This window comes from Sarcophilus harrisii, chromosome 2, assembly GCF_902635505.1.
Source record: "Sarcophilus harrisii chromosome 2, mSarHar1.11, whole genome shotgun sequence".
Taxonomy (NCBI): domain Eukaryota; kingdom Metazoa; phylum Chordata; class Mammalia; order Dasyuromorphia; family Dasyuridae; genus Sarcophilus; species Sarcophilus harrisii.
In genome coordinates, this window is record NC_045427.1 from 339,816,346 (window position 1) to 339,843,651 (window position 27,306).

Sequence of the window (27,306 nt, forward strand, 5' to 3'; positions counted from 1 at the left end):
AGGTATCCATCATGGAATCAGGTCAGCTGAGAAGTGGAGCAATTTGTCCAATCCAAGTACCACTGCCTGTAATAAAAGTTTGTGAAAACCTTCCAGAGAAACAAATTATGTGAAGGCTCTACAGTACTGGAATTGTAAGCTACCTTGTGCTCTGTATATATTACTTAGCTACCATTGCACTTTAACGTCCACCCCTCTAGGCCCATGAGCTAGTGTATCTTGGGAGAGAGAATATCTTAGGTTTGAGGGTAAATGGCTTTATAATTAATAGTCCTGCTATATTGTGTGAGTAAATTCCCCTGGCTAAAAAATTGGGTCTATAGTTGATCAGTGGAATAGTAGGTTCACAGGACAAAATAGTCAATAACTATAGCAATCTAGTGTTTGACAAACCCAAAGACCCCAGATTTTGGGATAAGAATTCACTATCTGACAAAAACTGCTGGGAAAATTGGAAATTAATATAGCAGAAACTAGGCACTGACTCATACTTAACACCATACACCAAGATAAGGTCAAAATGGGTTCATGATCTAGACATAAAGAATGAGATTATAAATAAATTAGAAGAATATACTATAGTTTACTTCTTAGACCTGTGGAGGAGGAAGGAATTTCAAAGAGGAACTAGAGATCATTATTGAACACCAAACAGATAATTTTGATTCTATTAACTTAAAAAGTTTTTTTACAAACAAAACTAATGCAGACAAGATTAGAAGGGAAGCAGTAAACTGGTAAACATTTTTACATTCAAAGGTTCTGATAAAGGCTTCATTTCTAAAATGCATAGAAAATTGACTCAAATTTATAATAGTTCAAGCCATTCTCCAATTGATAAATGGTCAAAGGATATGAACAGACAATTTTCAGATGAAGAAAATGAAACTATTTCTAGTCATATGAAAAGGTGCTCCAAATTACTGTTGATCAGAGAAATGCAAATTAAGACAACTCTGAAATACCACTACACACCTCTCAGATTGGCTAAGATGACAGGAAAAGTTAATGAATGTTGGAGGGGATATGGGAAAACTGGGAAACTGATACATTGTTGTTGGAACTGTGAATGAATCCAACCATTCTGGAGTGCAATTTGGAACTATGCTCAAAAAGTTATCAAACTGTGCAGACTCTGCCTCAGCAGCTTTACTACTGGTCTTATATCCCAAAGAGATCTTCTTAAAGTAGGGAAAGAAACCAAATGTGAAAAAATGTTTGTGGCAACCCTTTTCATAATGGCTATAAATTGGAAACTGAGTGGATGCCCATCAATTGGAGAATGGCTGAATTAATTATGGTATATGAATGTTATGAATATTATTGTTCTGTAAGAAATAACCAACAGGATGATTTCAGAGAGGTCTAGAGAGACTTATATGAACTAATACTAAGTGAAATGAGCAGAACCAGGAGATCATTATACATTGCAACAACAAGATCATATGATGATCAATTCTAATGGACATGGCTCTCTTCAGCAGTGAATTGATTCAGACCAGTTCCAATTGTTCAGTAATGAAGAGAGTCATCTATACCTAGGGAGAAGACTGTAAGAACTGAGTGTTACCATCACATAGCATTTTTACTCTTTTTGTTGTTGTTTGCTTGCATTTTTGTTTTCCTTCTCAGGTTTTGTTTTTCTTTCTAGATCTGATTTTTCTTGTGCAGCAAAACTGCATGGATACATATACATATATTGGATTTAACATATATTTTAACAAGTATTAGAATACCTGCCATTTGGGGAAGGGGGGAAGGGGAAAAAGGGGAAAATTTGAAACAAAGTTTTGCAAGGGTCAGTGCTGAAAAATTACCCATGCATATGTTTTGTAAATAAAAAGCTGTAATAGGAAAAAAGTTGGGTCTACCACATGTGCAAAAATGTTTATGGCAGCCCTTTTCGTAGTGGCAAGAAATTGGAAAATGAATGGATGCCCATCAGTTGAAGAATGGCTGAATAAATTATAGTATATAAATGTTATGGAATTATTGTTCTATAAAAAACAATCAGGAGGATGATTTATGAAAGGCCTGGAGAGACTTATATGAACTGATGCTAAGTGAAATGAGCAGAAACAGGAGATCATTTTGCTGCATACAATGCAACATCAATATTATACAATGATCAATTCTGATGAATGTGACTCTTTCCAACAATGAGATGATTGAGGCCAGTTCCAATGACCTTGTAATGAAGAGAACCATCTATACACAGAGAGAGGGTTATGGAAACTGAATGTGGATCACAACATAACATTCTCACTCTTTTTAATGTGGTTTTCCAGTTTTCTTACTTATTTTCTTTCCTTTTTGATATGATTCTTGTACAACAAGAGAATTGTATAAATATGTTTACACATATTGGATTTAACATATATAACATATATTGGATTACTTACCAGGGGAGAGTGTGAAGGGAAAGGGAAAATCTGAAACAGAAGACTATGCAAGAATTGAAAAATTATTCATGCATTTATTTTGAAAATAAAAAGCTTAAAAAAATAAAAGTTTGCAAAAAAATTCAAACAAAACAAAAATAAAAAATTGGATCTAATGTCTAAGGAGAATCAGACCAATACAGCTAAGGAGATAGTGTTAGAAGGAAGCACTTACAGGTTGCCCTTAGAATTCTGAAAGTAGCCACACCAACTATCTGGGACCCAATCTGCTAGTGTAAACTGTGGGAATGAGTACATGAGAGTGTTACACAAACAACATACTATACTTGTAACTATAACATAGTCTCTACCAATAGGAAGGAATAGCATTTCATTACCTGGATTATATCCAGAGCAAACAGCAACTATTATGATTACTAAGAGCTCATTTTCTTTTCAAAGATTTTTAAAACATTATCTATATAGTTATATACATTGTTCTCCTGGATCTTCTTCAAGTTGCACAAATCTTTCCATCAACAAGAATTTATTAACACTCTACCTCCTGTAGTCTCACACAAGAGGCGAAATGACTTTTTCGCAAAACTACAGGCCGTAAGATAAACCTTTTCTAAACATTTCTGAAGGCTCTATCAAGAGAAATGCCTCCAAATGAAGACTCAAACCCCCACTCCCAACCTGCCATCCTCTCTACCCAATGCCTTTTGAACACTTTAGCATGTCTCCTTGGCTAGCCAAGAAGCTACTTTGCTAGTTGCAATGCTACTGTTTCCAACCTCTATGTTAGGTTTGCTTTCTTCTAGGCTTTAGTCAACTTGCCTTCAAATGACTAGCACTAGACAGATCTGACTCAAAATTCAGTGGATAACTCACTTCAACCTAACCCACCTATCCAGCTCATTATCGTTCCAAATTGAGAGCTATAAGATGACTCAACTCTATACCCATTCCCAGCAGGAAGAAGTTTCAGAAGATTAGATAATCACCCCATACTTCAAAGGACTTTGAGGCCTATTTGTTTGGGGAAAACTGATCCTTGGGGTGAATGGACACCAGAAAAATACTATCTAGTATCTAAGTGGCCCCCCATAAGGTACAAATTGACCCTGTACTAATCTCTACTACTGTGTACTAGTAACCAATTTTGTACCCCTATGGTGTCACCAAACTTTGGCCATTATATTTTGCTCCCAAATTCTAGACAGCTTCTATACTTGTTAAGTAAAACTTGTGTCTTTAGATTTGGCCTCCAAAATTTCAGCATTATCTCCTAAACCTCTTCCTGTTTAGGGAAGGGTTATGGAACAGTTTCCATAACCCCCACTTTTTGAAAGATTTTTGGAACAAATCAAAGAGTGAGGAATGATGAGGATTTACTCTTTTTTCCTTGTCAGGAAGAAGCTCTTCTGGCTATTATTATTAGGCATAGCCAGTTCCTAGACTATCCTATTCAGAGTGACTCTGAGGATGGAACTCTACCAACTTCTACTGTCTATCCTCTGGGCATCTTTAAACAACCTTTGAGATATTGATTAGCTTTTGGACAGATCTGGGACCTGATCTGCCATTCCATCTGGCTCCTCCTTGTCCCCTCCCTCTGAGCTCCCAAATTCTTTTCTGGTTCTGAGAAACCCCAAGGCTGTATCCCCCCTATAAAAGATCTACTCAGGAAGATCTTTGCTAAATTCTTTCTAGGACTAAGCTCAATATGGGGTATTCTCTTTTTCACACACATATTGTTTTCTCTCTAATGGCATCTTTCTCCTTATTACAACTAAATCTGGTTAGTCTGCTAACCTTTTCTATGGATTTAACTCACTAGTAAATGGCATATCCAAATCTCATGGCACATTCCTTTAATGAATTCTTCCAAATTCCTTTTCTTGGTAACTCCCCTACTGCTCTCCCAATTTTATTTCATAGTTGCCACTCCTGGTGCCTTTTTACCTCTTCTTTTGTCTGTAATCTCTTCCCCTAAATAAACTTATCTTTTTGGGGAAAAAAAAGGAATTCTATCTCATGAGAACAATTGGATGGCACAATGAATAGACACCAACCCTGGAGTCAGGATCATCTGAGATCAAATCTGGCCTCATACATTTAATACTTAGTTCCTAGCTATATGACCCATAGCAAGTCATTTAACCCCAATTGCCTTGCAAAAAAAGAAGGGAGGGAGGGAGGGGAAGGGAGGGAAAGAGGGAGGGAAGGAGGGAGGGAGGAAGGGAGGAAGGAAGGAACGAAGGAAGGAAGGAAGGAAAGAAGGAAGGAAGGAAGGAGAAGGAAAGAAGGAAGGAAGGAAGGGAGGGAGGAAGGGAGGGAGGGAGGGAGGGAGGGAGGAAGGAAGGAAGGAAGGCGAGAGAGAGAAAGAGAGAAAGAAAGAAAAAGAAAAAAGAAGAATCTACCTCATGTAAGATCAGTTCCTCAAGAAGGGTCTAAGATGGATTTAGTTAGATATCTAAAACTGTCATCATTTTGGGAAGTCTGTTCCTTTTTCCACTACTCCTTAGTAGTTTACACAAAGATTGCACAAGATAGAAAGGCATGGGTAGGAATAATGTAACTTTATTTTATTCGGACTGTAGCAAAATGACTAATAATGTATCCCATGTTATTCTTAAGGAAGAGATAGTATAATTAAAATGAATTTTAAAATGATTGAGTGAATACAGATAAAGTTTTCCTATCAACTTGGGAAGGAGATCTTCACTGAGTTGCTATATGAAACTGTTACTGGCCCTGTGAAGTTTATCAACAACTTGAATAAATACATAACATGATAACAAAAAAGGCATGGTCCACCTTCAAAAATCTAATTATTAACTAAAAATTTCTCATTCTCCCATTCCCTCTTGAATCAAGGACTAATTCAAGTAAGTGTCACTCATATAAAACTCCTCCTCATATTTTCATGTATACATATGGATGGATGTATATTCTTACTTATACATATGCTGTTTACCTTCTAGTAAAAATCAAAAGGCTGGAAAGAGTTTTGACTTTGTCTCTTTTTTCCTGCCACCCTAATCCTTGCAGTAAGCTGATACTCATTAGATGTTTATTGAAGGCAGAACTGAGATAATGGTACAAGCCCAAATTTGAGGTTCAAACTATAATGGGAAATTAAACTACAGAATGAGTAGTTGGTGGACTACAAATCAAATGTAAATTATTTGCTTTTAGGTGCTTATCTTTTATGATAAGGCTAGCACCTATTTTATACAGACAATTCCAATACTTTTTAAAGAAAAAACTAATTTGCAGGAAATCAAAGAGGATTGGAACACTGCTCTAACCATATCCTTACTGCTCTAACCATATCCTTTTCCTTTGGTAGTAAGGTTCTTAAATTCTTGTACCAGACCTTTCACCATTTACGATAACTTAGGACAGTTGTAAATCAACCATGACTTTAGGGATGAAAGAAGTCTCACATAGGCAAATACAGAGAGGGAAGAAAACTAAACCAGAAATATAGCAAAAACAAAACAATGTATCAGCTACCTAAAGGAATAATTGGATAGAGAAAACCAGAAATCTTAAACTTTACTAACTCTATCCCTCTGCCCCTTACCTTGTGAAGGACTATGTCCTGGGTCTAAATGAATTTGAACTGGTCCATGTGGTTGGTGATGCCAAATCTTTGCAGTTTATAATGGTCACACAATTGATTATAGACAGTAAAAGTACTGGGAACATAACTGTTACAACAAATAAACCTAATAGCAATATAACTAAAACAAGAAATGGAAAAAGTTAAGTGGGAAAAGATTTTTGCAGCAAGTTTCTCCTGAGTTCAAATTTGGTCTCAGATACTTAACTAATAGACTCTGTGTAAATCACTTTACCTCCCCCTACTTTACTTTCCTCATCTATAAAATGGGGATAATAAAAGCCCCTCCTTCCCAGGATTGGAATATATTGTGAGGATAAAATGAGAAATTTATAAAACAATCCACAAACCTTAATGTACTATATAAATGCTAGCTCTTGTTATTACTATATGTCAGGCAGAGTGCTAAGAGAGAAAATGATGAAATGAAAGAATAAAGTATTAAACTTAAGTGTTTATTATGTGCAATCACTATACTAAGCATTGGGTATACAAACAGAAAAGTAAAGACAGTCCCTACTTCGGAGGACCCCACAGTCTAATGGGAGAAATGATATACAGGGATAGAATTAACTGCAAGTCAGATAGAAAAGCTCTATGGCCTTTAATGATGAAATGGCAAAGCAGATGATAATACTTCTTCTCCAGTGTCATTTCCACTGATAAAATCACATCACTTTCTGATACTGAACCATTTGACAGTGTCAAGGACTCAGGAAATAAGAACTTTCTTTTCTGGGTCCTCAGCAGTCATGCTATAGCACTTATAGGAGGAGAAGCCAGACTATCACACTCCAGGGCTGCTTATAATAATAATAATAGTTGATAACAGCTGAGGACACAGGGCTAGAAGCATTATTATTCCACAGACTGTTAGATTTAGTGCCCTGAACTGTCTCCAACGAGTTCTGAGGAGAGATGATGGTCAAGGTGGTTAAAGGTTGACTTCAAGGACATACTGCCTCATGCCTCTCTCTCTCATGATACCCTGCTGCTTTACTTAAGTGAGTTTACCTGCCCTGAGAATGGCAGTTCATTGGTAGTTATTGCCATCAATATAGAAATAGAATTAACATTTTAAAAGGAGAATTGACTATAAAAAGACAGGGGAGTATTTGGATTTTGCAAAATTCAGATTTACCATAAGTACCACAGGTGAGTTCTATAAATGCACTAGAAGAAACAATGATGAAGATCACAGACCAGCAGCTATGGGCTTCTTTGGCCAGTGGGGGAACTGCACAGGTTTCAAGTATCCTATGGAGGCACTAAATAGAAACAAGTCAGAGTAGGTGGCGGCCCAGCCTTCTGCTGCCCATTACTGAATCAGTTTAGAAGAGGCAGTACCTCACAAGCAAAGCCCCTTGGGGCTGGCAGGAATTCTTCTACTAGAAAAATCAGCAATATCTAGTTATGATCTGTCAGATTCATAATAAGAGATAAGAGATAACTATAGAGTTAAGACTGTGCAACATGAAGAGAGGGAATTAATGCCAAAGTCTAAATTAAGCCACCAAAACACTAAACCAAAACTTAGGAATTCTTATAGAAAGTAAAGCAGTTTCTACTACATCCAGAATCAGAGTTTGTTCATACCATCTTTAGAGTAGGGAGGAAACAGAATCTGACCAAAGCACAAATCCCAATCCCAGAAACCTAGGCTGGAGATGAATAAACAGAAAAAAATTCTGAATACAATAAATACTACAGATTCAAAAAAGCCAAATGATAAACTGAGAAGAGATTAATACCACAAGTTCAAGTAAAGCTTCAAAACCTAACAGAAAAGAATGACCCAGTTACAAAAATGACAAGAGCTTGGAGAAAATAAAACAAAACACAAAATGGAGACACAAAATGCAATTTTCAAGGAATAACCAGTGAAGAAAGGGAGGAAAAGGATGACTACAGCTTGAGACAGATAACAATTAACCTTAACTCTTTCAAACTGAGAACTGATCAACAGAAAGCAGTTAACTACAAGAAATATTTTTTTTAAATTAAGACTGAAAAGACTGAAAGGGAAAACAAAAAAGTGGAATCTATACACTATCAAAAATAACTTACCTAGAAAAGAGGCCAAGTAAAGAGAATTTAAGAATCATATTATCTGACAATCAAGATACCCTAGAGATGAAAAAAAATGACCCTTTAATGAAAATGATGATTTCTAGTCATTCCGGATGAAAAGGTCAGAACAGAGTAGAAACTGTGAAATGCAATTGCAGGAAACATGAGAAACATAGGTAAATTTGAACAAGGACTATATGATAAATATAGAAAGGATTATATGATAATTTATTCTTTAAGCATTTCAAAACCCTAATGACTTTAAGGCTGTTTTGTTTTGATAGTCTTGAGAATGAAAATAATTGGAGGGGAAAAGAAATATATTACCATACACAGTAGAGATATGTGAAGAATGTGCAAATACTGAAGATGAGCTATCTTCAAGAATCTTACCTTCATTTGAACTGAATGGAGAAAGAATGAAAACATACATACATACTCAGAGTTTGAAATAGTACTCAATAGGAAACTGGAAGAATAGAGAGAAGGTAGAAAAGGTGAGAAAGTACTCATAGGCAAAACTAAAGTCAATTTTGGAGGGTGAAGCTCTAAGGAATCCCTCCTTAAAAAAGGAAAGAAAATAAAAACCTGCCATGGAAAAAGGGGCAGTGAGAAGAAAAGAGAAGAAATAGTGTTAAACACATTCTTCTTACCAAGTTATCCTGAGTAAGAAGAAGGGGAGAGGTGTCTGGGAACAAAGACAGGAGAAAAAAAAAAAAGATTAAATCATATCATGGTTATGATAACCATGAATATAAATAGGATGAAGGGAATAAACATACCCATAAAATGGATGGAGGATAGCAGAAAGGATTAGAAAGAATGTAACAGTGTTATTTAAAGAAATACAAAATAAAGATTCACACAGAATTAAAAGGCACTAAAGCAAAATCTATTATATTCCCAATAAACCCATGATCTAAGGCCCTCTACACTTTTCCATATGCCCCACTACTGAATTCATATTTCTAAAACTTCATTCCTGCAGATGAATTCTCTTCATGTATTATCTCTAATACATATCTCTAATACTAATTAGAATGTGAGGTCCTAGAGGGAGAAAAAATTTTAACATAGTATTTTGCAATGGTGGATGTTAAAAATTATCTTCATATGTACTAGGAAAAATAAAAAGCTATTATTAAAAAGAGATAGAAGAAAAAGCTTTTTTATTACAGATTTTTATTTACAAAACATATGCATGGGTAATTTTTTCAACAATGACCCTTGCAAAACCTTTCTGTTCCAAATTTTCCCCTCATTTCCCCCATTCCCTCCCCTAGATGGCAGGTAGCCCAACACATGTTAAATATGTTAAAATATATGTTAAATCCAATATACATACTTATACAATTATCTTGCTGCACAAGAAAATTCGGATCTAGAAAGAAAAAAAAACTGAAAAGGAAAACAAAAATGCAAGCAAACAATAACAGAAAGAGTGAAAATGCGATGTTGTGATCCACATTTATTTCCCATACTCCTCTCTCTAGGTTTAGATGGCTCTCTTTATCACTGAACAAGTGGAAATGGTTTGAATCATCTCATTGTTGAAGAGAGTCATGTCCATCAGAATTGATCATCGTATGATCTTGTTGTTGCCATGTATAATGATCTCCTAATTCTGCACATTTCGCTTAGCATCATTTCAAGTAAATATCTCCAGGCCTCTCTGAAATCATCCTGTTGGTCATTTCTTATAGAACAATAATATTCCATAATATTCACATGCCATAATTTATTCAGCCATTCTCCAATTGATGGGCATCTACTCATTTTCCAGTTTCTTGCCACGACAAAAAGGGCTGCCATAAACACTTTTGCACATGTGGGTCCCCTTTTCCTCCGTTAGTAAAGCTGCTGGGGCAAAGAATGTGCATAGTTTGATAACTTTTTGAGCATAGTTCCAAACTGCTCTCCAGAATGGTTGGATCTGTTCACACCTCCACCAACAATGCATCAGTGTCCCAGTTTTCCTACATCCCCTCCAACATTATCATTATCTTTTCCTGTCACCTTAACCAATCTGAGAGGTGTGTAGTGGTATCTCAGAGTTGTCTTAATTTGCATTTCTCTGATCCAATAGTAATCTGGAACACCTTTTCATATGACTAGAAATAGTTTCAATTTCTTCATCTGAAAATTGTCTGTTCATTTTCAGATGATGACATTGAAACTATTATCACTCATATGAAAGAGTGCTCCAAATTACTATTAATCAGAGAAATAATTATTCATATTCAACATATATAGGATTGCTTGCCATTTAGGGGAGAGGGTGGAGGGAGAGGGGGGAAAAATCGGAACAGAAGTGAGTGCAAGGGATGATGTTGTAAAAAAAATTTACCCTAGCATGGATTCTGTCAATAAAAAGTTATTATAATAAAAAAAAAAGAAAAAAGAAAATTGTCTTCATATCCTTTGACCATTTATCAATTGAAGAATGGCTTGAACTATTATAAATTTGAGTCAATTTTCTATATATTTTAGAAATGAAGCCTTCAGAACCTTTGAATGTAAAAATGTTTACCAGTTTACTGCTTCCCTTCTAATCTTGTCTGCATTAGTTTTGTTTGTACAAAACTTTTTAAATTAATATAATCAAAATTATCTATTTGGTGTTCAATAATGGTCTCTAGTTCTTCTTTGAAATTCCTTCCTCCTCCACAAGTCTGAGAGATAAACTATCATATATTCTTCTAATTTATTTATAATCTCATTCTTTGATGTCCAGACCATGAACCCATTTTGACTTATCTTGGTATACGATGTTAAGTGTGGGTCAATGCCTAGTTTCTGCCATACTAGTTTCCAATTTTCCCAGCAGTTTTTATCAAATAGTGTAGTCTTACCCCAAAAACTGAAGTCTTTGGGCTTGTCAAACACTACATTGCTATAGTTATTCACTATTTTTGTCCTGTGAACCTAACCTATTCCACTAATCAACTAGTCTATTTCTTTCTTACCCAATGCCAAACAGTTCTGATGACCGCTGCTTTATAACATAGTTCTATAATATAGCCAAATCTTGATTTGATTTTTTTTTATTAATTCCCTTGAAAATGACATTTTCTTCTTCCAGATGAACTTTGCTGTTATTTTTTCTGGGTTAGTAAAGTAGTTTCTTAGGAGTTTAATTGGTATAGCACTAAATAAATAGATTAGTTTAGGTACTGTTATCATCTTTATCATATTCACTTGACCTAACCAAGAGGACTTGATATTTTTTCAGTTATTTAGATCTGACTTTGTATTTTGCAGTTTTGCTCATATAGTTCCTGACTTTCCCTTGGCAGATAGATTCCCAAATGTTTTATACTATCGACAGTTATTTTAAATGGAATTTCTCTTTGTATTTCTTGCTGTTGGATTTTGTTAGTGATGTTTAAAAATGCTTATGATTTATGTGTATTTATTTTGTATCCTGCAACTTTGCTACAATTGTGGATTATTTCTAATATCTTTTTAGTTGATTCTCTAGGGTTCTCTAAGTATACCATCATATCATCTGCAAAGAGTGATAATTTGGTTTCCTTATTTCCTACTGCAATTCCTTTAATCTTTTTTATCTCTTATTGTCAAAGCTAGTATTTCTAATATTAATGAACAGCAATGGTGACAGTGGGCAACTTTGTTTATTCCTGATCTTATTGGGAATGTTCCAGTTTATCCCCATTACATATCATGCTTACTGATGATTTTGAATAGTTGCTACTGACTGTTTTAAAGAAAAGTCCATTTATTCCTCTACTCTCTAGTGTTTTTATTAGGAATGGGTGTTGGATTTTATCAAATGCTTTTTCTGCACATATTGAGATGATCATATGGTTTTTGTTAATTTGGTTATTGATATAATCAATTATGCTAATAGTTTTCCTAATATTGACAATAACCAACCTTGCATTGCTGGTATAAATCCTACTTGGTCATGGTGTGATATTATCCTAGGGATGATTTTCTTAATTTCTTTGCTAATATTTTATTTAAGATTTTTGCATCAATATTCATTAAGGAGATTTGTCTATAATTTTCTTTCTTTGTTCTACCTGGTTCAGGCATCATGTCTGTATCATAAAAGGAATTTGGTAGGAGTCCTTCATTCCCTATTTTTTCAAATAGTTTATATAGTATTAGTTAATTGTTCTTTAAATGTTTGGTAGAATTCACAAGTAAATCCATCTGGTCCTGGGGATTTTTTCTTAAGGAGTCAATTAATAGCTTGTTCTAGTTCTTTTTTTTAAAATGGGACTAGTTAAGCAATTTACCTCCTCCTCTGTTAACCTGGGCAATCTATATTTTTGTAGGTATTCCTCCATTTCACTTAAGTTATCAAATTTATTGGCATAAAGTTGGGCAAAGTAACTCCTAATTATTGTTCTAATTTCCTTTTCATTGGTGGAAAATTCTCCCTTTACATTTTTAAGACTAACAATTTGACCTCCCTCTTTCCTTTTTCTAATAAAATTTATTAAAGGTTTATCTAGTTTTTTGGTTTTTTCATAAAACCTACTCTTTAGTTTTATTTATTAATTCAATAGTTTTTTTTTTTTGTTTTTTTTTTTTACTTTCAATTTTATTCATCTCTCCTTTTATTTTTAGGATTTCAAGTCTGGTATCTGATTGGGGGTTACAATTTGCTCTTTTTCTAGCTTTTTTAGTTGCAAACCCAATTCATTTATCTTCTCTTTCTCTATTTTATTCAAGTAAGCATCTAGAGATTTAAAATTTCCTCTTAATACTGCTGTCTGCATTCCACAAATTTTGGTATACTGCCTCATTATTGTCATTCTTTTGGATGAAATTATTAATTGTGTCTATAATTTGCTGTTTCACCCATTCTTTAGGATGAAATTATTTAGTTTCCAATTATTTTTTGGTCTAATTTCCCCGCTTTTTTATTGAATGTAACTTTTATTGTATCATGATTTGAAAAAAATGCATTTACTATTTCTGCCTTTCTGCATTTAATTTTGAGTTCTTTATGTCCTAAATTTTGGTCAGTTTTTGTATAAGTTCCATGAACTGCTGAGAAGAAAGTATACTCCTTTCTGTCTCTATTAACTTTTCTCCAAAGATCTATCATACTTAATTTTTCTAGTATTCTATTTACCTCTAACTTCTTTCTTATTTATTATGTGATTTGATTTATCTAGTTCTGAGAGAGCAAGGTTGAACAATCTCCCATTATTATAGTTTTGCTGTCTATTTCCTCTTGCAACTCTCTTAACTTCTTTAGGAATTTAGATGCTACACTACTTGCATATATGTTTAATATTGATATTGCTTCATTATTTATGTTACCCTTTAGGAAGATATAGTTTCCTTCCTGATCTCTTTTAATTAGATCAATTTTTGCTTTTGCTTGATCTGAGATCAGGATGGCTATTCCTGCTTTTTTTTTATTTCACCTGAAGCATAACAGACTCTGCTCTAGCCTTTTATCTTTACTCTGTATGTATCACTCTGTTTTAAATGTGTTTCTTGTAAACAACATATTGTAGGATTCTGGCTTTTAATCCATTCTGCTATCCGCTTCTGCTTTATGGGAGACTTCACCCCATTTACATTTATGGTTAAAACTACTAATTCTATATTTCCTGCCATTTTATTATCCCCAGATTATACTTTTCTCTTTCCTTTTCCCCTTTCCCTCTTCCCCAGTATTTAATTTATGAGCACCACTTGCCTCAAGCAGCCCTCTCCCTTTAGAATCCTTCCCCCTTTCCTCTACTATTTCTGTTTTCCCTTCTATTTAGCCTACTCCTTCCCTTTTTGCCTTTCTCCTCCCTCTTTTCAATAAGGTGAGACAAGTTTCTCTGTAAATCAAATACATCTAATATTTTCCCTTTTAGCCAAATCTGATAAGACTATAAATCACACAATGTTCATCTCCCTCTCTTTTTCACCCTCAAAGTAATAAGCTTCCTTTACCTTTTCATGACATGTAATTTCCCTCATTTTACCTCCACATTTCCCTTTTCCCGGTACAATCACCTTTCCACCTCTAGTTTCTTTTTCATATTATAACAGTAAAATCAAATTATACATGCACTATGTATACCTATAACAGAAATACAGTTCTCAAAAGTTCTTTTTACTTTTTTATGCTCCTCTTGAGTCTTATATTTGGAGGGCAAATTTTTTGTTTAGCTCTGGTCTTTTCATCAGAAATCAGTTAATTCACCTATTTCATTGAATGCCCATCTTCTTCCCTGGAAGAAAATGCTCAGTTTATCAGTGTACTTTATTCTTGGCTGTATTCCAAGTTCCTTTGCCTTTCCAGAATATCAGATTCCAGGCCCTTAAATTCTTTAAGGTGGAAGCTGCTAGATCCTGAGTAATCATTATTATGGTTCCTTGATATTTTAATTGTTTTTTGTAGTATTTTTTTTCCTTGGTCTGCTGAAATTTAGCCAATATATTCCTTGGAGTTTTAATTTGGCAGTCTCTTTCAGGTGTTCGGTGAATTCTTTCAATGGGTATTTTCTGATCATGCCTATCTGATTAAGGGCAGTTCTCTTTAATGATTTCAACACTACTAGCCTAGTAGAGCTAGTAAAGAGCCTAGACAGCTCTTTTTTTCATCTGGTTTTCAGGGATTCCAATAATTCTTAGATTAGCCTCTCTCAGATCTATTTTTCAGGTCAGTTGTTTTCCCAAATAGATATTTTACGTTTTTCTCTTTTTTTCATTTTTTTAATTTTGCTTGACTGATTCTTGATGTCTCATGGAGTCATTCATTTCCATTTGTTCAGGTCTGATTTTTAGTGAATTATTTACTTCACTTACTTTTTTTACTTCTTTTTTTATTTGTCCAATTGAATTTTTAAATGACTTGTTTTGTTCTATGGAGTTTTTTTCCATTTCACAAATTCTGTTTTTTAAGGAGTTATTTTCTTTTTCCACTTTACAAATTCTGTTTTTCATGGAGTTGTTTTCTTTTTTCCATTTTGTCAAATTTATCTTTTAATGAGTAATAATATGCCTTTTCCAACCCCCCTCGCAACGTTTTCCTTTCTTTTCCCCATTTTTCTTCTAGCTTTCTTTTAATATCCTTTTAAATTTCTTCTAGGAGAGTCTTGTGTAATTGGGGACCAGGTTATTGCACATACCATCTTTTGGGGCTTCATCTGGAGACAATCTACTTTTAGTCTCCTGAGGGTTTGAAATCTGTTCTTCTCTTTCATCATAAAAACTATGTATGGTTAGATTTCTTTTTGCTTTTTTACTCATTTTTTTTTAAGTTGATATTTGCTTTTAGGGCAAGGGAAATTTTCCAAGCGGCTGCGCTGGGATGTGCAGACTCACTATTTTTCTTTTTTGTTTGTGTTGGATGTTTTATAACTTCTCTGCCGATCTACTGGCTTGCAACCAGGATAGAGTAGCCAACACTGGTGTAGATTTCTTCAAGTAGATTCTCTGCAGTGTGGGGTCTGCACCTCCTGGCCCACAGAGAATACACATCACTCTGGGTCTGCACAGCATGTGCTAAGGGTCCTGTGCTCTGCCTGCCTGTGCCTGACTACCTCCCTCCATGCCCAACTGAAAGAAACCTTTTCTGGTGATTTTCAATATTATCTTCTGCTGATAATTTGCTATACTCCCAATATTTGTGGATTCTGCCAGTCCAGAACTAATTCAGAGGCTGAATTTGCTAATTAGTTGAGGGTCATGGGAAAAGATCAGAAAGAAGTGTGTGTCCTCTCCACCATCTTGGCTCTGCCTCCCAACTTTTTTTTTAAAAGAATGAGAGGTCCTTTAAATCAGAGACTGTTTTGATTTTGCTAGAGTTTGATTCACAGGTACAAATAAGTTTCTAATTTAAGTAAATCAAATTCCAGAGAAAATGGAAATGAAAATTATCATAGTGGGGGAATGCAATGCATTTCTCTCATACCAAGACAAATTTAATCAAAAGACAACCCAGAAAAAAGTTAAGGCCTGAATAGAACTTTAGAAAACTTAAATTATATGATAGAGTTCTTAGGGATCATTAAATAGTTGGGTTTTTTTTTAAAGGGGCTTTCCATATTTCTCAGCTATACATGGCACTTTTACAAAAGCATCATGTGTTAAAGCATAAAAACTCACAAAATCAGAAAGCAGAAATTTCAAATTCATTCTTTAATGAATACAATGAAATAAAAAGTTATATTCAAGAAAAGGCCTTTGAAGAAAGTACTAAAAATAATTGGAGACTAAAAAATTCAATCTTCTGATCACCACCTCCTTCAATCTGCCTTCCCTTTTTACAACACTTCCCCCCTTTCCGATCCCTTTTCCCTTCTACTTCCCTATAAAGTGAGACAAATTCCATATCAAATTAAGTATGTCTGATTATTCTCTCTCTGAGCCAAATCTGATGATATTAGGGTTCAAATGATGCTCATCCCTCTTTTCTTTTCTTCCATTCCATTCTTTTCTTCAACTATAACAGATCTTTTTTGCCTCTTCATTTGATGTAATTTACCCCATTTTACCTTCCCTTTCCTATTCCTCCAGTACATTCAATTTCCACTCCTACTTTACTTTTTTATCATCACAATGAAGTCAAATTATACCTATACCCTCTAAGCATATCCCCCAAAAAATATAGTTCTCAAGAGTTAAACATATCATTTTCCCCATATAGAAATGTAAATAGTTTAGCCTTTATAAAAAAAAATATAGAAATTTTTCCTTTCCTTTTTAACTTTTTATGCTTCTCTTGAGTTTTGTATTTGAACATCAAATTTTCTTTTCATTTCTGGTCTTTTCAGCAAAAATAATTTCAATTATTTTCCCTTAAAAGATAATTGTGCAGATCGCGTATTTTTAAATCAGCAGGAGTCAGGAATTCAGGTTAGGAGAAAATCGTCAGTCTTTATTCTCAGTGAAGAAGGATCGGAGGTGGAAGAGAATGGGCAATAGCAATGTGTGTAGCTGAGTCAAGGACCTAGCTACACCAGCAGCCACACGACCAGCAGCTAGGAGTATGGAACCCAGGCCCAATCTCCCCCAGCTTCACTTCCTCTCTCTCTCTGCCTCCACCCACCAAAATCGTCATTTCCTATACAACACATCAGGACTTTGCACGGAGAGTGGGCAGGGACCATTCTTTATCCAATCATGTATAATAGAGTACAGTCCAATTACTATTTAGCCTCATGGACTTGGGACCTCAGTGCATCAACTCAAACCTCAGCCCATTACAGATAATGCTTAGTTTTGCTGTACAGTTGATTTTTGACTATAGTTCAAGCTCCTTTGCCCTCCAGAATATCATATTCCAGGCCCTTCAACCCTTTAAAATGGAAGCTGCTAGGTCATGGATAATCCTGCTTGTGGCAGCTTGATATTTGAATTCTTTCTTTCTGGATGCTTGCAGTATTTTCTCCTTGATGTGATTAGTCTGGAATTTAGCTACAATGGTCCTTGGAGTTTTCATTTTGGGATTTCTTTCAGGAGATGATTGGTGGATTCTTTCAATGGGTTATTTTACCATCTGGGTCTAGGACATGTCAGTTTTCCTTGATGATTTCTTGAAAAATGTTGTCTAAGTTCTTACTTTCATCGAGGTTTTTCAGGTAGTCCAATAATTCTTACATTGTTTTTCCTGGATCTATTTTTCAGGTTAGTTGTTTTTCCAATGAGACATTTTACATTTTCTCTTATCTTTTTTCATTTTTTTGGTTTTGTTTGGCTGATTCTTGACGTCTCATTGAGTCAATCACTTCCATTTGTTCAATTCTAATTTTTAGTGATTTTTTTTTTCTTCAGTTAGCTATTTTACCTTCTTTTGAATTTGGCCTTTTAAATGAGTTGTTTTGTACTGGATTTTTTTTTTCCATTTAACTAATTCTATTTTTTTTAGGGAGTTTCCACTTCACCAATTTTGTTTTTTAGAAAGTTGTTTTCTTTTTCATTTCACTAATTCTGCTTTTCAATAAGTTGTTTTCTTTTTCCATTTCACTAAATCTATTTTTTAAGGAGTGATTTGTTTCCTTTTCCAAAGCTCTCATTTCCTTCCCTCATTTTTCTTCTAACTCTTTTAAGATTCTTTTTGAATTCTTCCAAGAGAGCCTTTTCACCTGGAGACTAACTCATATCATCTTTTGAGGCTTTATCTGGAGATGTTTTGCCTTTAGCATCCTCAGGGTTTGAGGTCTGTTATTCCCTGTCTCTATAATAGGTATCTATGGTCAGACACCTATTCTGCTTTTTTGCTCATTTTTAAAAGTTGAGATCTGTTCTTGGGGCAAGGGGGAGATTGCCCCAAATTTCCTCTACAGGGGACAACAGCTTCATGCTCCCCTAGGGCTGGTGTTGCCAGCTTCCTTTCTGTGCTGGGTGGGCGTGATCATGACCTTCTTGTTATGCTGGGATTCAGGGACTCTGTAGTTGAATTGAATGTCTCACAGCTACTCTCCTAATACACTGGTTTTTGAACCAGGACAGAGTAGCCAATGCTGCTATATTTTGGCCATGAGCCTTCCAATAGCAATAGATTCTACCAGCTTGCAGAAGTTTCTGTATCCTGGGTCTTCCTACATTGTGCTGTGCCTCTATGCTTGTGCTGGCCTGCAAATTACCCACAAACATGCATATACACCACCCGATTGAGACAGTTTTCCTGTACTTCTTCCAAAATATCTTCTGCTGGAAATTTATTAACACTCCAAATATTTATGCATTCTGTCACTCCTAAACCTGGTATGAGAAGCCAGGAAGAACTCAAAGACCTGTCTACTCTCTGCCATCTTGGTTCTATCTCTACTAAATAATTCAATCGTAAAGAACTAATGGGTAAAAGAACAAATCATAGGAGTAACAAAAACATCATCAAAGAGAATGATAACAATGATATCACGTGAAAACTTTTGATATTCAGCTAGGAAAAAAATATTAGGGAAAACTGAAGAAAATCATTTAAAAATTATTTAAATCATTTAAAAATGATTTAAACAGAATTTGGCAAGCAAGATTAAAAATAAAAACAAACCTAAAAAGCAGCAAATTTTAAAACCCCAAATAAATTCTGAAAATCAAAGGCACTAATAAAATTGAGAGCAAGAAACAAAATTCATGAATAAAACCATGGGCAACATTTTTAAACTAACAGTTAACCTGACAAAAAAAGGAAAGAAAACTAAATTGCCTGTTTCAAAAATGAAAAAGAAGAATTCACAACAATTGAAAATGAAATAAAACCAAAATTAGGAAATTTTTAAACAGGATATTCTATATTATTTTTTTTTAATCAAAATTGCATCAATACCAAAAAAATCTTTTGATGAAATATAATGCCTATTTTGGTCAAAAATTTGGAAAAAAGCACATCTTTGCTAATAGGATAAATAATAACTATTTCAAATCAACAGCTAGCATGATGAAGATAAATGAGAGGCTTTTAAAAATATAATCAGAAACAAAAGATGCTCCAATATAACCATTTGTTGACATAGCACTGGAAACAACTATAGTAATACAACGAAAAAAACAAAGAGTAAGCATAGACAAAAAGGAAACAAATCATTGATTAGTTTTTAGAATCAACTAAAAATTAAGTGAAATAAATAACTTCAACAAGATCACCAATATATAATAAATCCATATAACACTTAGTCTTTTTGTATATTAGCCAAAATAAAACAAAAAAACAACAAGTAGAGATAGAGAAATTTCATTCAAAATAACTACAAAATCTATTTAGGAATACACTTACCAAGAATACACAAAGAAACAAAGTGAATTCAATTTAAAAAAAAAATATTCCTTACAGAAATACATGCCTAAATAATTTTTAAAATATTATGTGTAGGGGCAGCTAGGTAATACAGTGGATAGAGCACAGCCCTGAAGTCAGAAGGACCCGAGTTCAAATCTGGCCTCAGACACTTAACACTTAACACTTCCTAGCTGTGTGACCTTGGGGCAAAGTCATTTAACCTCAATTGCCTCGGGAAAAAAAAAAATATGTATTCATGAATAAGTCATACCAATATGACACTAGATTATTCAGTGGCATGCCAAACAAACTATGAAAGGATTACTTTAAAGAACTAGAAAATAATATATAACATCTGGAAGGATATAGAAGGAAAGGGGAAGAATTTCAATGGAAATGATGAAAAATAGAGAAAAGAAGCAATCCTGATAATATAAGATTTCAAATTATGCTATATCAAAACCTTGCTACCCATTGAAAAATAGAGAAATAGATTTGCTACACAAAAAAGAAGCAAACAAATATAGCATCACTACTGGGGTAAGTCCCCCCCCTCCCCAATTTTTACTTTCAATTCCAAATTCTCACTCTATTTCTTCCTTTTCTCATTATATGGAGTTCAAACATCTAAGAATGACAGCCATTCTCCAATATATATTGCTGTTGTTATTTGTCCTTTGTTCTTGAAGAGGATCATGACATCAGGGAATTGATGCCATGACATGCAAGTGAATTGGATTTGGAAGGTCACCTGCCTCACTTTCCCCTTCAAAGCCATGTGGGTTCAGTGGCAAGATATAGATCAAGACTGCATTGTTGGTGGAGTTGTGAAAGAATCCAACCATTTTGGAGAGTAGTTTGGAATTATGCTCAAAAAGTTATCAAACTGTGCATACCCCTTGATCCAGCAGTGTTACTACTGGGATTATATCCCAAAGAGATTATAAAGAAGGGAAAGAGACCTGTATGTGCACGAATGTTTGTGGCAGCCCTTTTTGTAGTGGCTAAAAACTGGAAACTGAATGGATGTCCATCAGTTGGAGAATGGCTGCATAAATTGTGGTATATGAATATTATGGAATATTACTGTTCTGTAAGAAATGACCAACAGGATGATTTCAGAAAGGCCTGGAGAGACTTACACGAACTGATGCTGAGTGAAATGAGCAGGACCAGGAGATCATTATATACTTCAACAACAATACTATATGATGACCAGTTCTGATGGACCAGGCCATCCTCAGCAACGAGATCAACCAAATCATTTCTAATGGAGCAGTAATGAACTGAACCAGCTATGCCCAGAAAAAGAACTCTGGGAGATGACTAAAAACCATTACATTGAATTCCCAATCCCTATATTTATGCACACCTGCATTTTTGATTTCCTTCACAAGCTAATTGTACAATATTTCAGAGTCTGATTCTTTTTGTACAGCAAAATAACGTTTTGGTCATGTATACTTATTGTGTATCTAATTTATAATATATTTAACATCTACTGGTCATCCTGCCATCTAGGGAGGTGGGGGGTAAGAGGTGAAAAATTGGAACAAGAGGTTTGGCAATTGTTAATGCTGTAAAGTTACCCATGCATATATCCTGTAAATAAAAGGCTATTAAATTTAAAAAAAAAAAAAAAAAAAAGATATAGATCAAGACAACTGAAGATAGCCCTGGATGTCTCCAATATATAAATGGTACTAGGATATAAAGACAGTTTTCTAAAGAAGAAAGGCAAGCCACCCAACATCCATACAAAAAAAAAAAAAAATGCTCCAAATACTAGTAAGTGAAATGAAAATTAAAATTGAGGTTCCAAATCACACCTGTCAAGTGGACAAAGATGATAAAAAACAAAAATGAAAACTGTTGGAGAGGCAGTAGTAAGACAGGCCCACAAATATATTATAAGAACTATAAAATGATAACTTTCAGAAAGCAATTTTGAATTGTATTAAAAAGTCACCAAACTCTACATACCCTTTAACCTGTCTATACTTCTAATAGGCATATACCCAACCCAAAGTAATCAAAAAATAAAAAGAAAACTTTACAAAAATATTTTGTTATCTTTTCTTACAACAAAGAACTAAAAACTAAGTAAGTGCTCATCAATTGGGAAATGGCAGAACCAATTATGGTATAGTAATTTAATGGAATACTGAATGACAAAGAAATATCAAATAATAAAAAAGAAAGCTTCAGAACAACTTGGCAAAATTCATATGAATTAATGTAAAGAAAACAGAACCAAGACACTTTATACAATAACTATAATAATGTTTAAAAAAAAAAAAAACTTTTAAGTTACAACTTTTGTCAGTTCAGTGGCCCCAACCAAAACTCCTGGAGATATATGATGAAGCATTCTTCCCCTAACTCAGAAAGGTGGTCTGATGTGGGAAAGATTCCTATCTTTCTGATTCCCAACCCCTCCAGTTAATGTAATTACCCTTTAACTCACAAATCCTGGGTCCCTTTGTATTCCAATAGAAGATCCTGGCTGGTCCCAGTCTCACCGGGATCTGAGCCAATTTTGGGGCTACACCCAAAAGCCCCTAGAGCCAAATCTCTCATTATAAAAGGGACCGGCTGGGACCCCCTCTTTGCAGAGGTCCCAACCATGCTAGCCATGTGAGGACCCTCTGTCAGGTACCCTCCTTATCTCCACCCTCACCTGTCTCCTTACTTCCAAATCCAATAATAAACCTCTTTTATCAATCTAGCTCTCAGGTCAATAAATGCCTTTATTGGGGACTCGCACCACTACTAGACCTCATTTACTGCCATATCCTTGCGCCAAATCCAAGGGGGTTGCAGGGGAGCTCTGTTTAACTCCCTGTACCCCAAATTTGTCACTAGACCTCAACTAAATCCTAATTTCATTTAGGTACCCCCATATCTATACCTCAACAGGTTGACTAGAGCCAAAAAATGAAATACATATTTTTAGGCATGGCTAATGTGTTTTATTTGACTATGCAACGTTATGAGTCAATGAAACAAAGTCAATACACAGCAGAGATAAAAAGAAGATTCAAAGAGTAATAGAACAAGAAACAGCTTTGGATCAAACATGTCAAAATGAGCATACACTTAAAAAAACCAAGTCATAATGAAATTTGTGGTTTCATATACAATTTCCATTTTCTGTTCTTTGTACATAAAAGTACTCATGTGTACAAAAAACAAAACACAAATTATATATGTGAATGTTATGTCTTTTATTTAGAAATAGAGAAAGCAGTGCTTTTATTTGGAAAGAGAAAAAAAGATGTCATAGGGCACAATGAGTTGGTTATGCCACTTCCAAAAGAAGGAACAAGTATCAGTTAATAGTTTTTTTTAATACAAAGAAGTAAGCAGAAGGAAGTTTGAGAGACAAAGACAAGTAAAACAGCTTCAGGGTATGAATTTATGTATGCATATATGTGTGTATGTATATATATGGCATAAATAATACAGATTTAGTTTTACCCCTAATATCTCCTTTTTTGTTCTTTGTATATGGATACTGTCATTTGCCATGTTTTTTACTTTAAACAAAATTTTTTTTAAGCTGTACCAATTACAGATGTTCAAAAGTAAAATATTGGCCTTGAAAGCATTCAAACAAGAAGTTCAAAGAAGCCTTATATAGTATATTATAGAAGGTATACCTTCCAGGAATTAGTTGGACTAGATTTCTGTAAACTTACTTTCCAACTTTATAATCTTGTGATACAAAAATCAGTCACATTCTCCAAAATCACTGAATAAAAATTTAGTAACCCAAAAAGACTTTGTAGAGACTGGATTAAATTTGTAAAAATTCTGCTTCCCTAACACCAAAAGACTTTTTCATAGTTTTTTAGGTGATTTACAAGACAATAACAATAATAATAACAATAATAATCAATAATTAATAATAATCAATAACAATAGTAATATTCTATACTAATTAAAAACAAACTTTTTCAAAGGACTTTACAGATTAATAAAGCACACAAGGATAATGTTAACATTCTGTTGCAACTCTTTTCACACAAATTAATTTAATATTTCAAATGTAATTTGTCAAGAATAGCAGCACTAGACTTGGAATCCCAAAGGTCTGAATTTGAGTTCTAGCTTTTCAACTTAGTGAGTGACTTTCAGAATTTCCTTTTATCTCTCATTTACTGTTGCTAATCCTTTCCCATTCTTCCAAAATACTTTCAAGATAATTTTTCTATCTACATCTGAAATTAACTTTTGTCATGAAAGTTGTTATTGTCAAAAAAAAATTGCCAAGGGAAATAAAAATTAACAAGTTATAAGATTAAAATAACTTACCTATGAAAGCTAGAACCAGCAAATAGAATTTTAATATATCAGACATAAGAGAATATTATAATTCAAATGCTTGCATCTACTTTCCAGTTTCCCCTCAAATTTGAAACAATTATATATCCTTCAGACTAGATCAACACTTGAAATTTATAGGAAAAAATTGTTCTAACATACTAGAAGAAAATATTGCTATTAAAACTATATTTAAATGGATAGTGATTGATCTTTAAAGATAGGAATTAGCAAATCACAACTGAGAGGTTAAATCTAACCTAAATAAAAATTTCAAGTCTCTTATAGTAGACTCACTGATGCATTCAAAAACTAGTCCATGAAATTGAAAAATGGTAATGGGAGCCTCACATCCTTTCTCCCAAGTTTTTAATTTAATTAAAATACAAACACTTCAAATAGCCCAATAAAGCAAGTAAATAAATAGAGGCACTTAAAACATTTTCTAATTCTTTTCCAAATCCCTCCCCACAGCTCTTTTTCATATAAGTGCCTCACTAGACCCACATTATTAGTAGTACAGTTCTATAGCATTTTAATGTTAGAGTCTGCTTAACATAAATTATTTCATTCAATCCTTGTAGTATTAGCAATATTACCTCCATTTTAAAAAGGAGAAAATTAAATTTTAGAGAGATCAATTCACTTTCCCAAAGTCATTCATTAAGCAGCAATGTCAGAATTCAAAACCAGGCCTTTGGGACTCCAAGTCCAAGGCTCAATTTAAAATCATATGGAAAGCCTAGCCCAAAAAAATCAATGAAAATACCTAGTTAAAGATAAAACATTTACTAAGAGATTATTGTTTGCCAGGCATTGTGCTAACAATATCTGATTTATCACAACCATCAAAGTCTATCATTGGTCTATCAAAATAAGAGATACATCTCTATTTTAGAAAATGAATATTTTAGAACACATACATGTTTAAGAGAAGTCAATTTCAGGAGCTTAAAAAAAAATCTAATAGTTGATGCTGTTGCTGCCTAAAACACTGCTGGTTCCCATTTTCTTTCTATCCTCAAAACACTTATGTTATTGAAAATTTCAGTGTTACTCTCAAATTTCTCCTGTCCTCTTAAATCTAAGAGTCTCTTACCTGGCTTAGGTAATTGGAGCAGAGTGCTTACTACATGTGACACTGAATTGAACTGATAACTGAATTGACAGAGAATGAATATTCACACACTCAATGCTTTCTAGGAAAAGGTCTGAGTAATTGGCAAACATCCATCACTCATAGTTTAACTTGACTCTCTATGAAAATAGATCACTGGGTCTATTCCACTAGGTCCTAAAAACATTCTAGAATTGCCCCGGAAGATCATTTGTCATAGCAAGGTGTTCTAAACAAGCCAATTACAAGCCATTCAGGGAATGCCCATAAGTCTAAAGTCCTATCCAAGAAATTAATGAGCACATTAGGTCCAGGCTAAGGATTAACCTGAAAAGTACTATTCTGCAGCAAATGTTGCATTTGTCCTATTGTGTAATCTAGCTGGGGCAAATACTGACTGCTAACTGATTCTTGAAGTGTTAAAACAAAAGGGCTTACAAATGAGATATGTCAAATTTCTACTGAAAACTGCTAAGTAAATTTTACAGTGGTTACAAAAAAAATTTGCCAATTTTAAAGCAATCTTTTTTATCCCTTACATTTTTCCCCCTTTGTTCCTTTCTTTTTCTCTCTTCCCTTCTTCATTTTCTGCTCCTGCTCATATTACTTTTTTTTGTATTAGTCATAAAGTACAGAAATATTGGAAAACTTGTAATTACCTCAATGTGGCAACTCTTGCTATGGAAACTTCCTGAATCTAAATTCATCAATCTTCTCTACTATATAAATCCCTTGTATTCAAACAACCCAACTCACAAAAATCACCTTATATATGAATTTTATAATCTTAACCTTATAATCTATAACCTTTTATAATCCTAATATATGGATTTTATAATCTTAACCATAAAAGGAATATTTCAAGGCTATCTGCAGAAGATTGACTTTTTTATATGAAGTATAATAAGGTAATAGCTAAACCTGAATAAGTGATAAGAAAGATTTCCTCTTACAAATTCTGAGTAATTGCAAAAATCACTGAACTTATTAAAACAATATAATTTACTTTTAGAGGAATCAGGATCTCTGACATCTAATGTAGAAGAAATAAAAATTCTCTTATAGTTGTAATAGAACACTACATTCTAATACTTGATTTCTGTTCTCTGAGGCAAATAACTGTAATAATGTAAAATTGCATATTATTCAATTATGCAAATACTGGAGGGATAAGGGCACAAAATTCAACTCAATGTATTTGTCTTTTTTGGATGGGGGGAAAAGGAAAGGAAGAAATGGTACAATGCTCTTCCTAAATCTATTTATATAGGAAGACTAATTTATTAAAAAAAAAAAAAAAAAAAAAAGTACTTACTCAACATCTCTGGCACTTTCATTCTAAAAATATATTAGGGAAGGAAAAAAGTGAGTATTTATGTGCCTATTATTACCTGCTTTATTAATCCATGGAATTCTAGCCTCCTTAACTAATATATAATAAAAATAAAATAAAATCATCTTTGAGTTACATAGTAATCTTTAGTTCCAACTTAGATATTTCTTTATCCCTTATTCATTTCTTGTGATCTACAATGGCTAAAGGAAGAAAGGGATTTGTAAAGAACTGAAAGGTGATATTTACATTTTGGTTTTCCTTCTTTATAATATAGTTAGATACTCTCTGCATCTTCCAGAAGTTAAAAATGTGGGGTTGAAAAAAGAAGGGAGTCAAGTAAGGGACAAGAATGATATGGGTAACTGTTTCTTCAGGATGCTGAGCTAGGAAAGCCTGGGACAGGGGAGAAAGAATTTTCAAAGTACTAAATAAAAAAACGAAGTAAAAAAAAAGATTATTATATAACTATTTTTTCTTTACTTTCTTCTCAAAAATGTGGACTAAGAGAAGAGGGAGATAGAAATAAAAATATTCAAAATTAAATATAATTAAAAACATGTAAACAATTAAAAATATGTAGATGGACTATAAATAACTGAAATTCTAAAAGTTAAATACAGTTCTAAAAATGGATAGTACATATTCAAATCACTAAGACTAATTGTATTTCAAAAAAAAAAAATCAGGAAGATAATATGAATGAATGCACCCATTTTTTCCAACTGAAGGACACAT

General features: G+C 33.8%; 1 protein-coding gene across 3 annotated transcripts in view; it reads right to left on the reverse strand.

The window, feature by feature from the left end:
- Positions 1 to 27,306, reverse strand: part of MAP4K5 (mitogen-activated protein kinase kinase kinase kinase 5) — a 205,718-nt gene that overhangs the window by 176,187 nt on the left and 2,225 nt on the right. The gene's annotated exons all lie outside the window — the stretch shown is intronic.